The sequence below is a fragment of the Oncorhynchus keta genome, chromosome 36, assembly GCF_023373465.1.
Source record: "Oncorhynchus keta strain PuntledgeMale-10-30-2019 chromosome 36, Oket_V2, whole genome shotgun sequence".
In the NCBI taxonomy this organism is placed as follows: Eukaryota; Metazoa; Chordata; class Actinopteri; order Salmoniformes; family Salmonidae; genus Oncorhynchus; species Oncorhynchus keta.
Window position 1 is genome coordinate 28,666,682 of NC_068456.1, and position 23,512 is coordinate 28,690,193.

Below are 23,512 nucleotides of genomic sequence, written 5' to 3' on the forward strand. Positions count from 1 at the left end.
CGGAGGAGGACCTGAGCCCAAGGACCGTGCCCCAGGACGACCTGACATGATGACTCCTTGCTGTCCCCAGTCCACCTGACTGTGCTGCTGCTCCAGTTTAAACTGTTCTGCCTTGTTATTATTCGACCATGCTGGTCATTTATGAACATTTGAACATCTTGGCCATGTTCTGTTATAATCTCCACCCGGCACAGCCGGAAGAGGACTGGCCACCCCACATAGCCTGGTTCCTCTCTAGGTTTTGGCCTTTCTAGGGAGTTTTTCCTAGCCACCGTGCTTCTACACCTGCATTGCTTGCTGTTTGGGGTTTTAGGCTGGGTTTCTGTACAGCACTTTGAGATATCAGCTGATGTACGAAGGGCTATATAAATACATTTGATTTGATTTGTGGTGGTAAATAGACGGCTACGAATAATATAGATGAGAACTCTCTTGGTCTACAGCTTATCATAAGGTACTCTACCTCAGGCGGGCAATACCTCAAGACTTCTTTAATACTAGACATCGCGCACCAGCTGTTATTGACAAAAAGACGCACACCCCCACCCCTCGTCTTACCAGACGTAGCTTCTCTGTTCTGCTTGTGCATTGAAAATCCCTCCAGCTCTATATTATCCGTGTCGTCGTTCAGCAACGATTCAGTGAAACATAAGATATTACAGTTCTTAATGTCCTGTTGGTAGGATAATCGTAATCGTAGATCATCAATTTTATTTTCCAATGATTGCATGTTAGCAAGTAGAATTGATGGCAGTGGGAGTTTACTCTGATCGCCTACGGATTCTCAGAAGGCAGCGTGATCTGCATCCTCTTTTCCTCTGTCTTTTCTTTACACAAATGACATGGATCTGGGCCTGTTCCCGGGAGAGCAGTATATCTTCCTCGTCAGACTCGTTAAAGGAAAAAGCTTCTTCCAGTTCGTGGTGAGTAAATCCCAGTTCTTGATGTCCAGAAGTTATTTTCGGTCATAAGAGACAGTGCCAGCAACATTATGTACAAAATAAGTTAAATAATAAGTTACAAACAACACTAAAAATCGAACAAAATAGCACAATTGGTTACAGGCATGTAAAACGTCAGCAATCCTCTTCGGCACCATTTTACACTTAACACTCAGGTTGTTGTCCTTGATGATGTTTTTGGCCTTCCTGTGACATCAGGAGCTGTAGGTGTCCTGGAGGGCAGGTAGTTTGGCCCCGGTGATGCGTTGTGCACATGTGTGTGTGTGGTATGCGAGAATTTGACCATTTCCCAGGCCAGAATCATTATGGATCACATCCTCCTTTCACCTTCAGCCCCCCACCCCTCTCCTCACCCACAGTCCAGCCAAGGTCTACTCTGCCTGGAATAATGGCATTAGAGGACCCTCCAGGACGGTAGGTGCCCCCCCTACCCTAATCCTGTGACCCCAGCAGGAGTGGGCCGTAACTGGGCAGACTCCCTCCTCTCCCCCTTGACCTCCAGGGGCCCGGTTTTATTCCTGCTACTCTGGGATACAAATCCCCAGAGCCAATTTCTCTCTGATGTTGTTCACCGATTATTTCTAAAGTTATTGAAGTAACTACTCCTCCTCCCTCACACACACATTCCCCGCTCCGTTCTCCTTCACTACTTAGACCGAGCTAAAATACACTTCACCTTCTCCTCTCCAAAACACGCTGAGAAAGTGGGTTTGTTGTCTGAGCTCTACTTTGCCTCAGATGCAGTGAGGGTAATTAGCAGAGGATGATTTGGAAGAATGCCACAAAAACACCGCAGAAGTATCTTGTTCTTTGGAAGCTTATGTAAATACGTTTTGAAAAACTTTAAAGTATGACAATGCCGTAACAGAAAATGCTTTAAACTGTAACAAAGTGCCTAACGAGCTTGTCTGGTGATGCAACTCCATTCCCCATCTTTGAATAGCATCTGACGAATGACTGAAGAGATGTAAAAGAGGAATGAGGCTCCAGATACCTCTCTCTTTCTGATAGCTAGTAGATGAGACTGAAGGGTAGTGGTGTGACCGAGGATCTTTACCTCTACCTCTACCCAGATAGGATCCGTCACTGGGAAGTATATGATAAATCTGTTAATAACTCCAGGGTTGCCACAGGGAGGAAAGGATTATTACGGATATCTGAGTCACCTCTGGGATTTTACAGAATCTCTACAGACTTCCGGAATGTCTATGGTGCTCCAGAGAGAAAGAAAGGATGGAAAAGCCAGGTATTCCAATCAAGAGGCACAGCAAAGATCCCAAATCTCTTGGGAATGAGGACACTTGAGACTTAATCCTGTTTGGTTAGTGTTTGGTGTGCATACAGATACTTAGCATCATGGGTAAGAGGGGTTTTCAAGGAATGGCCATCTCCTGTCTCTGTACGCACATACACTGAGTGTACAAAACATTCTGAACACCTTCCTAATATTGAGTTGCACCCCCTTTTCCCTCAGAACAGCTTCAATTCGTTGGGGCATGTACGCTACAAAATGTCAAAAGTATTCTACAGGGACGCTGGCCCATGTTGACTCCAATCCTTCCCACAGTTGTGTCAAGTTGGCTGGATGTCCTTTGATTTGTGGACCATTCTTGATACACACAGAAAACTGTTCAGAGTATAAAAAAACAGCAGCGCTGCAGTTCTTGACACTCAAACCAGTGCGCCTGGCACCTACTATCATAACCTGTTCAAAGGTTATTTTGGCAGTTATTTGTAAGTTTGATCATGCTAATAAAGATCTTTAATAATACCAGAATAGTGTGTACACATATAATATATTATTTCTGTACCTGCTGAGGGGAGGACGGCTCATAATAATTGCCGGAACGGAGCGAATGGAATGACATCAAACCATGTGTTTGATGTATTTGATACCATTCCACTGATTCTGCTCCAGCCATTACCACTAGCCTGTCCTCCCCAATTAAGGTACCACCAACCTCCTGTGCTCTGTACTGCCTTAATAATCCTGATTCATGACATGTCATATCAAAAGTCCCTTCAAGAACCAAGTTCTCACTAGTTGCTGTAGGGTGTCTGGCCATTTGGCTGAAGAATGCTCTCCTTCCCTCCCTGATCTTCTGTCTAGCAACAAGGATAGATAGAGTTGCAGAGAGCAGTAAATGGCAAGCAACTTACTTCAGCATGGAGCCAACACAATGTTTCCGTGTTTTACCTCTTCTCCTCCCTCCACTCATCCCACTTTCCTGTCCATGCATATTTTCTGCCACATCCTCTTCCTCCCTTCCTTTTATTTCCTGTTCTGGATTATCACTCCACCGCACTCCTGTCTTTCCTCCTGTCCCTTTCCTCTCCAACCCCATTTCCACTCCGCTCCATTTCGATGTATCCTTTCCCTTACTAAGCCACCATAGTGTGACGGATCCACGGCAAAGCAACCGTGAGCAACAGGTGTAGGATATCAATCTGATTTACAGTAGGAATCCAGTAGGGCTACAAAGGGCATTGAGCAAGTTCATAAGCTTTTTGTCCTTACAGCAGCTTAGGGTTAAGGTAACAGTTAGGGTTTGTGGTGAAAATCACAGCTGTGGAACGGCAGGTAGCCTAGCGGTTAAGAGCGTTGGGCCAGTAACTGAAAAGTTGCTGGTTCGAATCCCTGAGCTGACAAGGTGCAAAATCTGTCGATGTGCCCTCAAACAAAGCACTTAACCCCAATTGCTCCTGTAAAACGCTATGGAAAAGAGTGTCTGATAAATGAGAAAAATCTACAAAAAATGCTTGCCCATATGGTGACTGTCTCTAGCATGGCTAAAGTGATGACAGTTGGATCTAGGTCACAACAACAGCAAATTGGCCACACATGCGCTTCAAATCCAATTTTATTGGACACATACACATATTGAACAGATGTTATTGAGGGTATAGCGAAATGCTTGTGTTCCTAGCTCCAAGTATGCAGTAACACACACAGCTGCGGAAGCATTGTCTCCGTTCATCAGATAAGATTGTGTTATCTGGAAGCAGAAATGCACACACGTGTTACGACCTGGATGTATAATTGATGTAAGGAGGGATTTACGTTTCATGAATACAGCTTAATTCATCTCTGTTGATTAACGCTAAGACACACACACACACTTGAACACTTAAAGCTGCAACACTTAAATCTCCTTGTCTTTAGTTTTGGTTTTGCGTCTTCTACTTTTGGTTTTGTACACCAGCGTCAAACAGCAGAAAATACAATATTTTTGGTTATTGAAAATATATTTCACAGCAGTTGATTATCTAGACTATAGTTGCTGGTTTTGTCACATAAACTGAAATTAGGCAAACTATTAGAATTTTAACCAGGAAATGGCAGAGCGATTACTGCATATTGCACCTTTAAAATAGATCAATTCTAAACTGACTATAGAGATCGCAATAATACACTGTCACAGTTAATGATATCAGACAGACAGATAAATGAGCAGAGAGGTAGAACACAGAGAAGAGAGAAGGGATAAGAGAGATAGAGAGATAGAGATGAGAGCGAGAGAAGCGAGATAGTGAGTAACTCACTGACTGACTGAGTGACTAGCTGACTCCCTGACTGGCTAAGAGAAACAGAGGTATAGGAAAAGAATGAGTGAGTCATGTTAAAGTTTAAACCATACCTAATAAGGAGCCATGTCCATTGGTCACGCATCCGCTGAAACTTTACATTCAAATCTCAGACGGGTTGAAACAGAGACTGTTACTTTAACTCTTTAACAAAGAGAGATCTCCTTTCATGCCTGTCCAAAAGCTTGGAGGTTATTGCCCTTACATTCCTCCACAGAGACTGTCTGTCTGATGTCTCTGTCACCTTCCCTCACATGGCTTTTAGACCTGTAGCGCGTGTGTGTCCACTCCTTACTCGCTTATGGCTCCTGAGCGGCGCAGTGGTCCAAGGCACTCTGGTTCGATCCCGGGCTGTATCACAACAGGCCGTGATCGGGAGTCCCATAGGGCGGTGCAAAATTGGGCCTGCGTCGTCCGGGTTAGGGGAGGGTTTGGCTGGAGTAGGCCGTCATTGTAAATTAAAATATGTTCTTAACTGACTTGCCTAGTTAAATAGAAAAATGAAATAAAAAATAGCCTCTATGGCTGCCAGTTGGTTTCTGTGTTTGCCAATTGTTCCTAGTTTGGGAGGTACGTAGCTTTGCTGAATGAATCAGTCTGCCACCAGGTTACTAACCCACTACATTAAAGTCTGCCACCAGGTTACTAACCTACTACATTAAAGTCTGCCACCAGGTTACTAACCCACTACATTAAAGTCTGCCACCAGGTTACTAACCCACTACATTAAAGTCTGCCACCAGGTTACTAACCCACTACATTAAAGTCTGCCACCAGGTTACTAACCCACTACATTAAAGTCTGCCACCAGGTTACTAACCCACTACATTAAAGTCTGCCACCAGGTTACTAACCCACTACATTAAAGTCTGCCACCAGGTTACTAACCCACTACATTAAAGTCTGCCACCAGGTTACTAACCCACTACATTAAAGTCTGCCACCTGGTTACTAACCCACTACATTAAAGTCTGCCACCAGGTTACTAACCCACTACATTAAAGTCTGCCACCAGGTTACTAACCTACTACATTAAAGTCTGCCACCAGGTTACTAACCCACTACATTAAAGTCTGCCACCAGGTTACTAACCCACTACATTAAAGTCTGCCACCAGGTTACTAACCCACTACATTAAAGTCTGCCACCAGGTTACTAACCCACTACATTAAAGTCTGCCACCTGGTTACTTACTAACTACATTAAAGCAGGATGTCTATTTTGAAACATACAATACACACACAAATTAAACCAGCTAGTGAACACTGCCTGTAGTCAGATGAAACCAGCTAGTGAACGTTGCCTGTGGTCAGATGAAACCAGCTAGTGAACGTTGCCTGTCGTCAGATGAAACCAGCTAGTAAACGCTGCCTGTAGTCAGATGAAACCAGCTAGTGAACGCTGCCTGTAGTCAGATGAAACCAGCTAGTAAACGCTGCCTGTAGTCAGATGAAACCAGCTAGTGAACGCTGCCTGTAGTCAGATGAAACCAGCTAGTGAACGTTGCCTGTCGTCAGATGAAACCAGCTAGTGAACGTTGCCTGTAGTCAGATGAAACCAGCTAGTGAACGTTGCCTGTAGTCAGATGAAACCAGCTAGTGAATGCTGCCTGTAGTCAGATGAAACCAGCTAGTAAACGCTGCCTGTAGTCAGATGAAACCAGCTAGTGAACGCTGCCTGTGGTCAGATGAAACCAGCTAGTAAACGTTGCCTGTAGTCAGATGAAACCAGCTAGTGAACGTTGCCTGTAGTCAGATGAAACCAGCTAGTGAACGCTGCCTGTGGTCAGATGAAACCAGCTAGTAAACGTTGTCTGTAGTCAGATGAAACCAGCTAGTGAACGTTGTCTGTAGTCAGATGAAACCAGCTAGTAAACGTTGCCTGTAGTCAGATGAAACCAGCTAGTAAACGTTGCCTGTAGTCAGATGAAACCAGCTAGTGAACGCTGCCTGTAGTCAGATGAAACCAGCTAGTGAACGTTGCCTGTCGTCAGATGAAACCAGCTAGTGAACGTTGCCTGTAGTCAGATGAAACCAGCTAGTGAACGTTGCCTGTAGTCAGATGAAACCAGCTAGTGAACGTTGCCTGTAGTCAGATGAAACCAGCTAGTGAACGCTGCCTGTGGTCAGATGAAACCAGCTAGTAAACGTTGTCTGTAGTCAGATGAAACCAGCTAGTAAATGTTGTCTGTAGTCAGATGAAACCAGCTAGTAAACGTTGTCTGTAGTCAGATGAAACCAGCTAGTGAACGTTGCCTGTAGTCAGATGAAACCAGCTAGTGAACGTTGCCTGTAGTCAGATGAAACCAGCTAGTGAACACTGCCTGTAGTCAGATGAAACCAGCTAGTAAACGCTGCCTGTAGTCAGATGAAACCAGCTAGTGAACACTGCCTGTAGTCAGATGAAACCAGCTAGTGAACGTTGCCTGTAGTCAGATGAAACCAGCTAGTGAACGCTGCCTGTAGTCAGATGAAACCAGCTAGTGAACGTTGCCTGTAGTCAGATGAAACCAGCTAGTGAACGCTGCCTGTAGTCAGATGAAACCAGCTAGTGAACACTGCCTGTAGTCAGATGAAACCAGCTAGTGAACGTTGCCTGTAGTCAGATGAAACCAGCTAGTGAACGCTGCCTGTGGTCAGATGAAACCAGCTAGTGAACGCTGCCTGTAGTCAGATGAAACCAGCTAGTAAACGTTGCCTGTCGTCAGATGAAACCAGCTAGTGAACGTTGCCTGTAGTCAGATGAAACCAGCTAGTGAACGCTGCCTGTGGTCAGATGAAACCAGCTAGTGAACGTTGCCTGTAGTCAGATGAAACCAGCTAGTGAACGCTGCCTGTGGTCAGATGAAACCAGCTAGTGAACGTTGCCTGTAATCAGATGAAACCAGCTAGTAAACGTTGCCTGTGGTCAGATGAAACCAGCTAGTGAACGTTGCCTGTAGTCAGATGAAACCAGCTAGTGAACGCTGCCTGTGGTCAGATGAAACCAGCTAGTGAACGTTGCCTGTAGTCAGATGAAACCAGCTAGTGAACGTTGCCTGTAGTCAGATGAAACCAGCTAGTGAACGCTGCCTGTAGTCAGATGAAACCAGCTAGTGAACGTTGCCTGTAGTCAGATGAAACCAGCTAGTGAACGTTGCCTGTCGTCAGATGAAACCAGCTAGTGAACGCTGCCTGTAGTCAGATGAAACCAGCTAGTGAACGCTGCCTGTGGTCAGATGAAACCAGCTAGTAAACGCTGCCTGTAGTCAGATGAAACCAGCTAGTAAACGTTGCCTGTGGTCAGATGAAACCAGCTAGTGAACGTTGCCTGTAGTCAGATGAAACCAGCTAGTGAACGTTGCCTGTCGTCAGATGAAACCAGCTAGTGAACGCTGCCTGTAGTCAGATGAAACCAGCTAGTGAACGCTGCCTGTGGTCAGATGAAACCAGCTAGTGAACGCTGCCTGTAGTCAGATGAAACCAGCTAGTAAACGTTGCCTGTCGTCAGATGAAACCAGCTAGTGAACGTTGCCTGTAGTCAGATGAAACCAGCTAGTGAACGCTGCCTGTGGTCAGATGAAACCAGCTAGTGAACGTTGCCTGTAGTCAGATGAAACCAGCTAGTGAACGCTGCCTGTGGTCAGATGAAACCAGCTAGTGAACGTTGCCTGTAATCAGATGAAACCAGCTAGTAAACGTTGCCTGTGGTCAGATGAAACCAGCTAGTGAACGTTGCCTGTAGTCAGATGAAACCAGCTAGTGAACGCTGCCTGTGGTCAGATGAAACCAGCTAGTGAACGTTGCCTGTAGTCAGATGAAACCAGCTAGTGAACGTTGCCTGTAGTCAGATGAAACCAGCTAGTGAACGCTGCCTGTAGTCAGATGAAACCAGCTAGTGAACGTTGCCTGTAGTCAGATGAAACCAGCTAGTGAACGTTGCCTGTCGTCAGATGAAACCAGCTAGTGAACGCTGCCTGTAGTCAGATGAAACCAGCTAGTGAACGCTGCCTGTGGTCAGATGAAACCAGCTAGTAAACGCTGCCTGTAGTCAGATGAAACCAGCTAGTAAACGTTGCCTGTGGTCAGATGAAACCAGCTAGTGAACGTTGCCTGTAGTCAGATGAAACCAGCTAGTGAACGTTGCCTGTCGTCAGATGAAACCAGCTAGTGAACGCTGCCTGTAGTCAGATGAAACCAGCTAGTGAACGCTGCCTGTGGTCAGATGAAACCAGCTAGTAAACGCTGCCTGTAGTCAGATGAAACCAGCTAGTAAACGTTGCCTGTGGTCAGATGAAACCAGCTAGTGAACGTTGCCTGTGGTCAGATGAAACCAGCTAGTGAACGCTGCCTGTGGTCAGATGAAACCAGCTAGTAAACGTTGCCTGTAGTCAGATGAAACCAGCTAGTGAATGTTGCCTGTAGTCAGATGAAACCAGCTAGTGAACGTTGCCTGTAGTCAGATGAAACCAGCTAGTGAACGTTGCCTGTAGTCAGATGAAACCAGCTAGTGAATGCTGCCTGTAGTCAGATGAAACCAGCTAGTAAACGCTGCCTGTAGTCAGATGAAACCAGCTAGTGAACGCTGCCTGTGGTCAGATGAAACCAGCTAGTAAACGTTGCCTGTAGTCAGATGAAACCAGCTAGTGAACGTTGCCTGTAGTCAGATGAAACCAGCTAGTGAACGCTGCCTGTGGTCAGATGAAACCAGCTAGTAAACGTTGTCTGTAGTCAGATGAAACCAGCTAGTGAACGTTGTCTGTAGTCAGATGAAACCAGCTAGTAAACGTTGCCTGTAGTCAGATGAAACCAGCTAGTAAACGTTGCCTGTAGTCAGATGAAACCAGCTAGTGAACGCTGCCTGTAGTCAGATGAAACCAGCTAGTGAACGTTGCCTGTCGTCAGATGAAACCAGCTAGTGAACGTTGCCTGTAGTCAGATGAAACCAGCTAGTGAACGTTGCCTGTAGTCAGATGAAACCAGCTAGTGAACGTTGCCTGTAGTCAGATGAAACCAGCTAGTGAACGCTGCCTGTGGTCAGATGAAACCAGCTAGTAAACGTTGTCTGTAGTCAGATGAAACCAGCTAGTAAATGTTGTCTGTAGTCAGATGAAACCAGCTAGTAAACGTTGTCTGTAGTCAGATGAAACCAGCTAGTGAACGTTGCCTGTAGTCAGATGAAACCAGCTAGTGAACGTTGCCTGTAGTCAGATGAAACCAGCTAGTGAACACTGCCTGTAGTCAGATGAAACCAGCTAGTAAACGCTGCCTGTAGTCAGATGAAACCAGCTAGTGAACACTGCCTGTAGTCAGATGAAACCAGCTAGTGAACGTTGCCTGTAGTCAGATGAAACCAGCTAGTGAACGCTGCCTGTAGTCAGATGAAACCAGCTAGTGAACGTTGCCTGTAGTCAGATGAAACCAGCTAGTGAACGCTGCCTGTAGTCAGATGAAACCAGCTAGTGAACACTGCCTGTAGTCAGATGAAACCAGCTAGTGAACGTTGCCTGTAGTCAGATGAAACCAGCTAGTGAACGCTGCCTGTGGTCAGATGAAACCAGCTAGTGAACGCTGCCTGTAGTCAGATGAAACCAGCTAGTAAACGTTGCCTGTCGTCAGATGAAACCAGCTAGTGAACGTTGCCTGTAGTCAGATGAAACCAGCTAGTGAACGCTGCCTGTGGTCAGATGAAACCAGCTAGTGAACGTTGCCTGTAGTCAGATGAAACCAGCTAGTGAACGCTGCCTGTGGTCAGATGAAACCAGCTAGTGAACGTTGCCTGTAATCAGATGAAACCAGCTAGTAAACGTTGCCTGTGGTCAGATGAAACCAGCTAGTGAACGTTGCCTGTAGTCAGATGAAACCAGCTAGTGAACGCTGCCTGTGGTCAGATGAAACCAGCTAGTGAACGTTGCCTGTAGTCAGATGAAACCAGCTAGTGAACGTTGCCTGTAGTCAGATGAAACCAGCTAGTGAACGCTGCCTGTAGTCAGATGAAACCAGCTAGTGAACGTTGCCTGTAGTCAGATGAAACCAGCTAGTGAACGTTGCCTGTCGTCAGATGAAACCAGCTAGTGAACGCTGCCTGTAGTCAGATGAAACCAGCTAGTGAACGCTGCCTGTGGTCAGATGAAACCAGCTAGTAAACGCTGCCTGTAGTCAGATGAAACCAGCTAGTAAACGTTGCCTGTGGTCAGATGAAACCAGCTAGTGAACGTTGCCTGTAGTCAGATGAAACCAGCTAGTGAACGTTGCCTGTCGTCAGATGAAACCAGCTAGTGAACGCTGCCTGTAGTCAGATGAAACCAGCTAGTGAACGCTGCCTGTGGTCAGATGAAACCAGCTAGTAAACGCTGCCTGTAGTCAGATGAAACCAGCTAGTAAACGTTGCCTGTGGTCAGATGAAACCAGCTAGTGAACGTTGCCTGTGGTCAGATGAAACCAGCTAGTGAACGCTGCCTGTGGTCAGATGAAACCAGCTAGTAAACGTTGCCTGTAGTCAGATGAAACCAGCTAGTGAATGTTGCCTGTAGTCAGATGAAACCAGCTAGTGAACGCTGCCTGTGGTCAGATGAAACCAGCTAGTGAATGTTGTCTGTAGTCAGATGAAACCAGCTAGTGAACGTTGCCTGTGGTCAGATGAAACCAGCTAGTAAACGTTGTCTGTAGTCAGATGAAACCAGCTAGTAAACGTTGTCTGTAGTCAGATGAAACCAGCTAGTGAACGTTGCCTGTGGTCAGATGAAACCAGCTAGTGAACGCTGCCTGTAGTCAGATGAAACCAGCTAGTGAACACTGCCTGTAGTCAGATGAAACCAGCTAGTAAACGTTGTCTGTAGTCAGATGAAACCAGCTAGTGAACGTTGTCTGTAGTCAGATGAAACCAGCTAGTAAACGTTGTCTGTAGTCAGATGAAACCAGCTAGTAAACGTTGTCTGTAGTCAGATGAAACCAGCTAGTAAACGTTGTCTGTAGTCAGATGAAACCAGCTAGTAAACGTTGTCTGTAGTCAGATGAAACCAGCTAGTAAACGTTGTCTGTAGTCAGATGAAACCAGCTAGTGAACGCTGCCTGTAGTCAGATGAAACCAGCTAGTGAACACTGCCTGTGGTCAGATGAAACCAGCTAGTGAACGTTGCCTGTAGTCAGATGAAACCAGCTAGTAAACGTTGTCTGTAGTCAGATGAAACCAGCTAGTAAACGCTGCCTGTCGTCAGATGAAACCAGCTAGTGAACGCTGCCTGTGGTCAGATGAAACCAGCTAGTGAACGTTGCCTGTAGTCAGATGAAACCAGCTAGTGAACGTTGTCTGTAGTCAGATGAAACCAGCTAGTAAACGTTGCCTGTAGTCAGATGAAACCAGCTAGTGAACGTTGCCTGTAGTCAGATGAAACCAGCTAGTGAACGTTGCCTGTAGTCAGATGAAACCAGCTAGTAAACGCTGCCTGTAGTCAGATGAAACCAGCTAGTGAATGCTGCCTGTAGTCAGATGAAACCAGCTAGTGAATGCTGCCTGTAGTCAGATGAAACCAGCTAGTGAACGCTGCCTGTAGTCAGATGAAACCAGCTAGTGAACGTTGCCTGTAGTCAGATGAAACCAGCTAGTAAACGCTGCCTGTAGTCAGATGAAACCAGCTAGTGAACGTTGCCTGTAGTCAGATGAAACCAGCTAGTAAACGCTGCCTGTAGTCAGATGAAACCAGCTAGTGAACGTTGCCTGTAGTCAGATGAAACCAGCTAGTAAACGCTGCCTGTAGTCAGATGAAACCAGCTAGTGAACGTTGCCTGTAGTCAGATGAAACCAGCTAGTAAACGCTGCCTGTAGTCAGATGAAACCAGCTAGTGAACGTTGCCTGTAGTCAGATGAAACCAGCTAGTAAACGCTGCCTGTAGTCAGATGAAACCATCTAGTAAACACTGCCTGTAGTCAGATGAAACCATCTAGTAAACGCTGCCTGTAGTCAGATGAAACCAGCTAGTGAACGTTGCCTGTAGTCAGATGAAACCAGCTAGTAAACGCTGCCTGTAGTCAGATGAAACCAGCTAGTGAACGCTGCCTGTAGTCAGATGAAACCAGCTAGTGAACGCTGCCTGTAGTCAGATGAAACCAGCTAGTAAACGCTGCCTGTAGTCAGATGAAACCAGCTAGTAAACGCTGCCTGTAGTCAGATGAAACCAGCTAGTAAACGCTGCCTGTAGTCAGATGAAACCAGCTAGTAAACGTTGCCTGTAGTCAGATGAAACCAGCTAGTGAACGCTGCCTGTAGTCAGATGAAACCAGCTAGTGAACGTTGCCTGTCGTCAGATGAAACCAGCTAGTGAACGTTGCCTGTAGTCAGATGAAACCAGCTAGTGAACGCTGCCTGTAGTCAGATGAAACCAGCTAGTGAACGTTGCCTGTAGTCAGATGAAACCAGCTAGTGAACGTTGCCTGTAGTCAGATGAAACCAGCTAGTGAACGCTGCCTGTAGTCAGATGAAACCAGCTAGTGAACGTTGCCTGTAGTCAGATGAAACCAGCTAGTGAACGTTGCCTGTAGTCAGATGAAACCAGCTAGTGAACGCTGCCTGTAGTCAGATGAAACCAGCTAGTGAACGTTGCCTGTAGTCAGATGAAACCAGCTAGTGAACGCTGCCTGTAGTCAGATGAAACCAGCTAGTGAACGCTGCCTGTAGTCAGATGAAACCAGCTAGTGAACGCTGCCTGTAGTCAGATGAAACCAGCTAGTGAACGTTGCCTGTCGTCAGATGAAACCAGCTAGTGAACGTTGCCTGTAGTCAGATGAAACCAGCTAGTGAACGCTGCCTGTAGTCAGATGAAACCAGCTAGTGAACGCTGCCTGTAGTCAGATGAAACCAGCTAGTGAACGTTGCCTGTAGTCAGATGAAACCAGCTAGTGAACGCTGCCTGTAATCAGATGAAACCAGCTAGTAAATGCTGCCTGTAGTCAGATGAAACCAGCTAGTGAACGTTGCCTGTGGTCAGATGAAACCAGCTAGTGAACGTTGCCTGTAGTCAGATGAAACCAGCTAGTAAACGCTGCCTGTGGTCAGATGAAACCAGCTAGTAAACGTTGCCTGTAGTCAGATGAAACCAGCTAGTGAACGTTGCCTGTGGTCAGATGAAACCAGCTAGTGAACACTGCCTGTAGTCAGATGAAACCAGCTAGTGAACGCTGCCTGTAGTCAGATGAAACCAGCTAGTAAACGCTGCCTGTAGTCAGATGAAACCAGCTAGTGAACGCTGTCTGTAGTCAGATGAAACCAGCTAGTGAACGCTGTCTGTAGTCAGATGAAACCAGCTAGTAAACGCTGCCTGTAGTCAGATGAAACCAGCTAGTAAACGCTGCCTGTAGTCAGATGAAACCAGCTAGTGAACACTGCCTGTAGTCAGATGAAACCAGCTAGTGAACGCTGCCTGTAGTCAGATGAAACCAGCTAGTAAACGCTGCCTGTAGTCAGATGAAACCAGCTAGTGAATGCTGCCTGTAGTCAGATGAAACCAGCTAGTGAACGCTGCCTGTAGTCAGATGAAACCAGCTAGTAAACGTTGCCTGTAGTCAGATGAAACCAGCTAGTAAACGTTGCCTGTAGTCAGATGAAACCAGCTAGTGAACGCTGCCTGTAGTCAGATGAAACCAGCTAGTGAACGTTGCCTGTCGTCAGATGAAACCAGCTAGTGAACGCTGCCTGTGGTCAGATGAAACCAGCTAGTGAACGTTGCCTGTAGTCAGATGAAACCAGCTAGTGAACGTTGCCTGTAGTCAGATGAAACCAGCTAGTGAACGTTGCCTGTAGTCAGATGAAACCAGCTAGTAAACGCTGCCTGTAGTCAGATGAAACCAGCTAGTGAACGTTGCCTGTAGTCAGATGAAACCAGCTAGTAAACGCTGCCTGTAGTCAGATGAAACCAGCTAGTGAATGCTGCCTGTAGTCAGATGAAACCAGCTAGTGAACGCTGCCTGTGGTCAGATGAAACCAGCTAGTGAACGCTGCCTGTAGTCAGATGAAACCAGCTAGTGAACGTTGCCTGTCGTCAGATGAAACCAGCTAGTGAACGTTGCCTGTAGTCAGATGAAACCAGCTAGTGAACGTTGCCTGTAGTCAGATGAAACCAGCTAGTGAACGTTGCCTGTAGTCAGATGAAACCAGCTAGTGAACGCTGCCTGTAGTCAGATGAAACCAGCTAGTGAACGCTGCCTGTAGTCAGATGAAACCAGCTAGTGAACGTTGCCTGTAGTCAGATGAAACCAGCTAGTGAACGTTGCCTGTAGTCAGATGAAACCAGCTAGTGAACGTTGCCTGTAGTCAGATGAAACCAGCTAGTGAACGCTGCCTGTCGTCAGATGAAACCAGCTAGTGAACGTTGCCTGTAGTCAGATGAAACCAGCTAGTGAACGTTGCCTGTAGTCAGATGAAACCAGCTAGTGAACGCTGCCTGTAGTCAGATGAAACCAGCTAGTGAACGTTGCCTGTAGTCAGATGAAACCAGCTAGTGAACGTTGCCTGTAGTCAGATGAAACCAGCTAGTGAACGTTGCCTGTCGTCAGATGAAACCAGCTAGTGAACGTTGCCTGTAGTCAGATGAAACCAGCTAGTGAATGCTGCCTGTAGTCAGATGAAACCAGCTAGTGAACGCTGCCTGTAGTCAGATGAAACCAGCTAGTGAACGTTGCCTGTCGTCAGATGAAACCAGCTAGTGAACGTTGCCTGTAGTCAGATGAAACCAGCTAGTGAACGTTGCCTGTAGTACACCAGCAACAAAAGCCTTTTTTAAGGTCAACTTGTTGCTATTGCAAACTTCTGCTACTCTCTCTGTTTGGATCAGTTGCCATGGCACTAGAGAGGCCCACATGTTTATGCCCAGGGTGAAATGCAATAGAGGGAGGGTGAGAGGGACAGAGGGAGGGAGGGAGGGACAGAGGGAGGGAGGGAGGGAGGGTTGGAATGAGAGAAAGAAAGGAAAAAAGGGGAAAAGAAAGACAGAACGAAGAACAAAAGAAAGAATGAAATAGGACACTGGGAATAGGTGAAAGAAAAAAAAGAGAGAAAGAAAGAGTGAATGTGTGTGTGTGTTTTGTGTGTGTGTGTGTGTGTGTGTGTGTGTGTGTGTGTGTCTGACAGGGGGCAGGTTGGCTCCTTAGCATCTCAAAGCATCTGGGCTCCATTATGGCCTGACTATAGAAACACGCACGCGCGCACACACACACACACACACACACACACACACACACACACACACACACACACACACACACACACACACACACACACACACACACACACACACACACACACACACACACACACACACACACACACACACACACACACACACACACACACACACACACACACACACACACTGAGTCCCTATGGGGCTGGAGAGAGCGAGAGGAGCAGGCAGTAATCCATTGTAAGTGGATGTAGTCAGAGACCTCAAGAAGACATAAGGAGAAACCCAAACACGGGGACATCTGGGGTACAGTAGCTGTCAATCAGAGCGTCTCCAGTGGCACCACCCGGGAGTATACTGTTAAGAGTGTACACAAACACACAAACAAATGCATGCAGGCAGGCACAGCAGGTGGAGTTCACTGTATAGGCATAGGAGGACTACTGTGATGTTGCCAAAGTGTGACAGTGGTATTGGTCTGCAGCATTAATCATTATAATTGCTACAGGGATTGATTAATCAGGCCTTGACTGGTCATCATAGTCGTTACAGGGATTGATTAATCAGGCCTTGACTGGCCCTCATTGTCGTTACAGGGATTGATTAATCAGGCCTTGACTGGTCATCATAGTCGTTACAGGGATTGACTAATCAGGCCTTGACTGGTCATCATAGTCGTTACAGGGATTGATTAATCAGGCCTTGACTGGTCATCATAGTCGTTACAAGGATTGATTAATCAGGCCTTGACTGGTCATCATCGTCGTTATAGGGATTGACTAATTTTGGCTGGTCATCATAGTCGTTACAGGGATTGATTAATCAGGCCTTGGCTGGTCATCATAGTCGTTACAGGGATTGATTAATCAGGCCTTGACTGGTCATCATAGTCGTTACAGGGATTGGATAATCAGGGCAGTGACTTTAAAAGTGGCCAGCTTTCCAACAAGTCAGTTCGTCAAATTTCTGCCCTGCTAGAGCTGCCCCAGTCGACTGTAAGTGCTGTTATTGTGAAGTGGAAACGTCTAGGAGCAACAATGGCTCAGCCGCGAAGTGGTAGGCCACACAAGCTCACAGAACGGGACCGCCGACTGCTGAAGCGTGTAAAAATTGTCTGTCCTCCGTTGCAACACTACCGAGTTCCAAACTGCTTCTGGAAGCAACGTCACCACAAGAACTGTTCGTCGGGAGCTTCATGAAATGGTTTTCCATGGCTGAGCAGCCACTCACAAGCCTGAGATCACCATGTGCAATGCCAAGCATCGCCTGGAGTGGTGTAAATCTCACTGCCATTGGACTCTGGAGCAGTGGACAAGTGTTCTCTGGAGTGATGAATCATGCTTCACCATCTGGCAGCCCGACAGACAAATCTGGGTTTGGCAGATGCCAGGAGAACGCTATCTGCCCGAATGCTTAGTGCCAACTGTAAAATTTGGTGGAGGAGGAATAATAGTCTGGGGCTGTTTTCCATGGTTAGGGCTAGGCCCCTTCATTCCAGTGAAGGGAAATCTTAACACTACAGCATACAATGACATTCTAGACAATTATGTGCTTCCAACTTTGTGGCAAATGTTTGGGTCTAGCCCTTTCCTGTTTCAGCATGAGAATGCCCCCGTGCACAAAGCGAGGTCCATACAGAAATGGTTTGTCGTGGAAGAACTTGACTATCCTGCACAGGGCCCTGACCTCAACCTCAACAAACACCTTTGGGATGAATTGGAACGCCGACTGTGAGCCAGGCCTAATCACCAAACATCATTGCCCGGCTCTCTAATGCTCTTGTGGCTGAATGGAAGCAAGTCCCAGCAGCAATATTCCAACATCTAGTGGAAAGCCTTCGCAGAAGAGTGGAGGCTATTTTAGCAGCAAAGGAGGGACCAACTCCGTATTAATGCCCATGATTTTGGAATGAGATGCTCGACGAGCAGGTGTCCACATACCTTTGGCCATGTGTGTGTATATTCATCTATTACACACTATTCTATTATGTTCCATGTTATTTAGTCTGTGGGTGTGGCCATAAGGAATACAGTAGGAGACAGCTCTGGGGCAGATGAGGTTTACAGTTGGTCCTTAGTCAGCTGGTCTGGTCTGTCTATCTGGTCTGGTCTGTCAGTCTGGTCTGTCTGGTCTGGTCTGTCCTGTCTGTCTGATCTGGTATTGTCTGATCTGTCTGTTTGGTCTGTCTGTCTGGTCTAGTCTGTCTGGCCTGAGTGTCTGTCTGGCCTGTCTGGTCAGTCTGGTCTGGTCTGTCTATCATTTCTGACTGGTCTTGTCTGGTCTAGCCTGTCTGGTCTGGTCTGTCTTGTCTCTCTGTGGTCTGGTCTTGTCTGTCTGATTTGATCAGGTCTGTCTATCTGGTCTGGTCTGTTCTGTCGGTCTGGTCTGTCGGTCTGATCTGGTCTGTCTATCTGGTCTAGTCTGTCTGGCATGGTCTGTCTGTTTGGTCTGTCTGTCTGGTCTAGTCTGTCTGGTCTGGCCTGCCTGGTCTGTCTGGTCTTTCTGTCTGGCCTGTCTGGACAGTCTGGTCTGTCTGGTCTGGTCTATAATTTCTATTTATCTGGTCTGGTCTGTATGGTCTGTCTGGTCTGTTCTGTCTGGTCTGTCTATCTGGTCTGTCTATAATTTCTGTCTGGTCTGTATGGTCTTGTCTGGTCCTAGACCTTAGTGCTGCCTTTGATACCATCGATCACCACATTCTTTTGGAGAGATTGGAAACCCAAATTGGTCTACACGGACATGTTCTGGCCTGGTTTAGATCTTATCTGTCGGAAAGATATCAGTTTGTCTCTGTGAATGGTTTGTCCTATGACAAATCAACTGTAAATTTCGGTGTTCCTCAAGGTTCCGTTTTAGGACCACTATTGTTTTCACTATATATTTTACCTCTTGGGGATGTTATTCAAAAACATAATGTTAATTTTCACTGCTATGCGGATGACACACAGCTGTACATTTCAATGAAACATGGTGAAGCCCCAAAATTGCCCTCGCTAGAAGCATGTGTTTCAGACATAAGGAAGTGGATGGCTGCAAACTTTCTACTATTAAACTCGGACAAAACAGAGATGCTTGTTCTAGGTCCCAAGAAACAAAGAGATCTTCTGTTGAATCTGACAATTAATCTTAATGGTTGTACAGTCGTCTCAAATAAAACTGAAGGACCTTGGCGTTACTCTGGACCCTGATCTCTCTTTTGAAGAACATATCAAGACCATTTCGAGGACAGCTTTTTTCCATCTACGTAACATTGCAAAAATCAGAAACTTTCTGTCCAAAAATGATGCAGAAAAATTAATCCATGCTTTTGTCACTTCTAGGTTAGACTACTGCAATGCTCTACTTTCCGGCTACCCGGATAAAGCACTAAATAAACTTCAGTTAGTGCTAAATACGGCTGCTAGAATCCTGACTAGAACCAAAAAATTTGATCATATTACTCCAGTGCTAGCCTCTCTACACTGGCTTCCTGTCAAAGCAAGGGCTGATTTCAAGGTTTTACTGCTAACCTACAAAGCATTACATGGGCTTGCTCCTACCTACCTCTCTGATTTGGTCCTGCCGTACATACCTACACGTACGCTATGGTCACAAGACGCAGGCCTCCTAATTGTCCCTAGAATTTCTAAGCAAACAGCTGGAGGCAGGGCTTTCTCCTATAGAGCTCCATTTTTATGGAACGGTCTGCCTACCCATGTAAGAGACGCAAACTCGGTCTCAACCTTTAAGTCTTTACTGAAGACTCATCTCTTCAGTGGGTCATATGATTGAGTGTAGTCTGGCCCAGGAGTGGGAAGGTGAACGGAAAGGCTCTGGAGCAACGAACCGCCCTTGCTGTCTCTGCCTGGCCGGTTCCCCTCTTTCCACTGGGATTCTCTGCCTCTAACCCTATTACAGGGGCTGAGTCACTGGCTTACTGGGGCTCTCTCATGCCGTTCCTGGAGGGGGTGCGTCACCTGAGTGGGTTGATTCACTGTTGTGGTCTGGTTTTGTCTGTATGTCTGTCTGGTCTGTTTGGGTTGTATGATCTGGTCTGTCTGTCTGGTCTGGTTTGTTTGGTTTGTCTGTTCTCGTCTGTCTTTCATTTATGTCTCTGGTCTGGTCTTGTCTGTATGGTCTGTCTGGTCTGTTCTGCCCGTCTGGTCTGTCTGGTCTGTCTGTCTGGTCTGTCTATCTGATCTGTCTATCATTTCTGTCTGGTCTGTCTGTCTGGTCTTGTCTGGCCTGTCTGGTCTTGTATGTCTGGTCTTGTCTGTCTGGTCTGTTTGGGTTGTCTGATCTGGTCTGTCTGGTCCGTCTTTCATTTCTGTCTCTGGTCTGGTCTTGTCTGTATGGTCTGTCGGTCTGGTCTGTCTATCTGGTCTGTATCATTTCTGTCTGGTCTGATCTGGTCTGTCTGATCTGGACTGTCTGTCTATCATTTCTATCTCTTGTCTGTATGGTCTGTCTGGTCTGTCTGGTCTGTCTATCATTTCTGTCTGGTCTGGCCTGTCTGGTCTGCCTGGTCTGTTCTGTCGGTCTGGTCTGGTCTGTTTGGGTTGTCTGATATGGTCTGTCTGTCTGGTCTGGCCTGTCTGGTCTGGTCTATAATTTCTGTCTCTTGTCTGTATGGTCTGTCTGTCTGGTCTGTCTATCATTTCTGTCTGGTCTGGCCTGTCTGGTCTGGTCTAGTCTGGTCTGTCTGGTCTGTTCTGTCGGTCTGGTCTTGTATGTCTGGTCTTGTATGTCTGGTCTTGTCTGTCTGGTCTTTTTGGGTTGTCTGATCTGGTCTGTCTGGTCCGTCTATCATTTCTGTCTCTGTTCTGGTCTTGTCTGTATGGTCTGTCGGTCTGGTCTGTTTGAGTTGTCTGGTCTGGTCTGTCTGTCTGGTCTGTCTGGTCTGTTTGGTTTGTCTGATCTGGTCTGTCTGGTCTGTCTATCATTTCTGTCTCTGGTCTGGTCTTGTCTTGTCTATCTGGTCTGTATAATTTCTGTCTGGCCTGGCCTGTATGATCTGGTCTGATCTGGTCTGTTAGTCTGTCTATTCTGGTCTATCATTTCTGTCTCTTGTCTGGTCTGTCTATCATTTCTGTCTGATCTGGTCTGTCTGGTCTGTCTGTCTGGTCTGGGAATGAGGAGGGAAGGCATTGGAAGTATGTGAGGGGAAATGGCTGAGTTGCCTCTTGCCAGTTGTCTTGTCGTAAATTTCAGAATTCCATTGTGAATTTCCAACCACTAATCGTTATTTATCAGTGGCCAGCAATCAGACATGAGGACAGACGTGTTTGTGTGGGGGTTGCAGGTTGCAGTCAGACAGGCAGACATCAGGGACAATATGAATACTGGTGGTGGTGGTGGTGGTGGTGAGTGTGAGTGTGAGTGTGAGTGTGTGTGTGTGTGTGTGTGTGTGTGTGTGTGTGTGTGTGGAGAGACTCTGCACCACTCTGCCAGCCTGCTACTGTCCATCAGACGCCACTCCCTAATCAACCCCTTGACACTGCCCCTAGATGCCTATCACTCCTCGTTGCCCCCCTGTACAATGGAGAGAATGAGATAGCTGGACCTGTCATATCTAACTAATGATATCACAGTCCAATGATATCACAGTCCAGAACATCTGATTAAACTCATCATCAACATCTTGATTAGTTGAATCCAGTGTGTTGGTACCTCCTCATCAACATCTGGATTAGTTGAATCCAGTGTGTTGGTACCTCCTAATCAACATCTGGATTAGTTGAATCCAGTGTGTTGGTACCTCCTCATCAACATCTGGATTAGTTGAATCCAGTGTGTTGGTACCTCCTCATCAACATCTGGATTAGTTGAATCCAGTGTGTTGGTACCTCATCATCAACATCTTGATTAGTTGAGTCCAGTGTGTTGGTACCTCCTCATCAACATCTTGATTAGTTGAATCCAGTGTGTTGGTACCTCCTCATCAACATCTGGATTAGTTGAATCCAGTGTGTTGGTACCTCCTCATCAACATCTGGATTAGTTGAATCCAGTGTGTTGGTACTGGTCTGGAACAAAAGCCTCAGCTACATTGACTGTGTGGTTCTGTTGCTGTAAGCCAATGGGAAAAGTAGCTCACACTGTTGTACACTAGTTGAGGTGATCCCCTATTGTTGGGTTTGTTCACTTTTACAGCCAACCCTGATTAGTCTGACAGCGATTGACGAGGAGCTCAAAGAACGAGAGACAAAAGGAACAAAAAGTGAGGGGATAAACAAAACTTCCCTCCAAAACTCTCCTTCCTTCCCGAGGAGTTGTTTCTATAGTAAGTGGACAGCTATTGTTTATTAAGAGTTAAAGACGACAAAGACAATGGTGTTTTTTTGTTTGTTATCTCACTCTAAATCCAATCTCACTCTTTCATGAACAAGAGGAGGGGGGAGAAAAATAATAGGGAAGCCCAGTAACAGAACCCTGCATCTGGGAAGAGGATAACTACCATATCCAGGCTTCAGCAGGAGAAACTAGGCCACACTATCACAGAGATTCAAAATGTCTCCTGTTTCTGCACAGCAAAGTCAAGGTTTTCAATAAAGGACTTAAGTGAGAGAGGAGGTTGATGGCTGAGAGAGGAGGCTGATGGCTGAGAGAGGAGGCTGATGGCTGAGAGAGGAGGCTGATGGCTGAGAGAGGAGGCTGATGGCTGAGAGAGGAGGCTGATGGCTGAGAGAGGAGGCTGATGGCTGAGAGAGGAGGCTGATGGCTGAGAGAGGAGGCTGATGGCTGAGAGAGGAGGCTGATGGCTGAGAGAAGAGGCTGATGGCTGAGAGAGGAGGCTGATGGCTGAGAGAGGAGGCTGATGGCTGAGAGAGGAGGCTGATGGCTGAGAGAGGAGGCTGATGGCTGAGAGAGGAGGCTGATGGCTGAGAGAAGAGGCTGATGGCTGAGAGAGGAGGCTGATGGCTGAGAGAGGAGGCTGATGGCTGAGAGAGGAGGCTGATGGCTGAGAGAGGAGGCTGATGGCTGAGAGAGGAGGCTGATGGCTGAGAGAGGAGGCTGATGGCTGAGAGAGGAGGCTGATGGCTGAGAGAGGAGGCTGATGGCTGAGAGAGGAGGCTGATGGCTGAGAGAGGAGGCTGATGGCTGAGAGGAGGCTGATGGCTGAGAGAGGAGGCTGATGGCTGAGAGAAGAGGCTGATGGCTGAGAGAGGAGGCTGATGGCTGAGAGAGGAGGCTGATGGCTGAGAGAGGAGGCTGATGGCTGAGAGAGGAGGCTGATGGCTGAGAGAGGAGGCTGATGGCTGAGAGAGGAGGCTGATGGCTGAGAGAAGAGGCTGATGGCTGAGAGAGGAGGCTGATGGCTGAGAGAGGAGGCTGATGGCTGAGAGAGGAGGCTGATGGCTGAGAGAGGAGGCTGATGGCTGAGAGAGGAGGCTGATGGCTGAGAGAGGAGGCTGATGGCTGAGAGAGGAGGCTGATGGCTGAGAGAGGAGGCTGATGGCTGAGAGAAGAGGCTGATGGCTGAGAGAGGAGGCTGATGGCTGAGAGAGGAGGCTGATGGCTGAGAGAGGAGGCTGATGGCTGAGAGAGGAGGCTGATGGCTGAGAGAGGAGGCTGATGGCTGAGAGAGGAGGCTGATGGCTGAGAGAGGAGGCTGATGGCTGAGGGTTGTAGCATATGTTGGTTGCTTCTCAGGCAGTTGGTATGTACTATGTTAGTTGTAGATTGGAGCAGCTTTGGTATGTTCTGTGTGAGTTTGTTGCTCAGTCAGAGCCTATTTGATGTCCTGTGTTTCTCAGTGTGTTTGAAATTGTTTATAATATTCCGTTTCATTTTTTCCCAGGGGGGAAGGGGAAGGCACCTAGGGAGTACTTA

General features: G+C 46.9%; 1 protein-coding gene across 5 annotated transcripts in view; it reads right to left on the reverse strand.

Moving 5' to 3' along the window:
* The window catches only part of LOC118369878 (leucine zipper putative tumor suppressor 2 homolog), a 131,340-nt gene that overhangs the window by 22,031 nt on the left and 85,797 nt on the right, over window positions 1-23,512 (reverse strand). The window lies entirely within an intron of this gene.